Here is a 1,020-nt window from a genome sequence, read left to right on the forward strand (position 1 = left end):
CCTTGTGGCTTTTAAGAAGCAGTGGTCTTAATCCTGCCATCCAAATGTTTCTTTTCACCCAACTTGTTTGCTCTTGGCCAACATTTACCCCTCCTGTGCCCACAATAGACATTGCAAATCAGTCATGGCATTTTTTTTTTCTTGTAGCCTTAGAATCTTTGTCAATATCACTCTCTAGACAGACACTGCTAATCAATAGGAAGTGACATTAGAGCAGACATTACCTTTCTTCTGACCATGAACAAAACTAAACAGATGTGAGAAGAGAGTAATATAGTAGATGTAAGGAGGAAGGGACCAATTTGTATTCCAAAGAAATATTACAACCTTCAGGTCTTTAGACTTCCCCAGCAATGACAAATGAAATAGCTTGGAGATTATATAGCACAGTGATTATGAGCATGAACATTGATTTCAAGCTGTCTGGAATGCAGTCCTCATTTTACAGTTTTCTGACTCTGTAGTTATGGGCAAGCTACTTAACCTCTCTGAGCTTCAGTGTCCTCATCTGTAAAATAGAAACAATAATCATATCTAAATCATCAGAATTTTATAGAGTGAACAATAAAATCACATAAAGCACTTAGCTCACTGCCTAGGACACAGTAAATAATCAGTAAATACTAATTACTGATTTTTTTCCCAAAATTGTAAGATTTACAAGTATAAAATTAACCAGAGGCTGGATCTGGAACTCCAAAAATATTTGAGCTAAAATTGGTCCACTCCCTCTCAGGAATATATAAAACAAAATCATTCTCCACTCAGCTTCATCAAGTTTTCTATTTCCTTTTTCCAATTTTTATTCATATTTCAACCACTATTAAAAACATTAAATAAAATGTTTTAAACAATAAGCACTTATCCATAATCATAGTCCTTTTACACAACTCATTTCATTTTTCACATTCCTTCCCAGTCCTTTCCCAAATGTATGTAATTTTTCAAACAGTAATCACTTCAGCAAAGGGAAGAACACAAGGTTCAGAAGGAACATGTGTCTCTTCTCCTCACTTCTGC

The sequence above is a fragment of the Myotis davidii genome, unplaced genomic scaffold, assembly GCF_000327345.1.
Source record: "Myotis davidii unplaced genomic scaffold, ASM32734v1 scaffold18, whole genome shotgun sequence".
Classification (NCBI taxonomy): Eukaryota; Metazoa; Chordata; class Mammalia; order Chiroptera; family Vespertilionidae; genus Myotis; species Myotis davidii.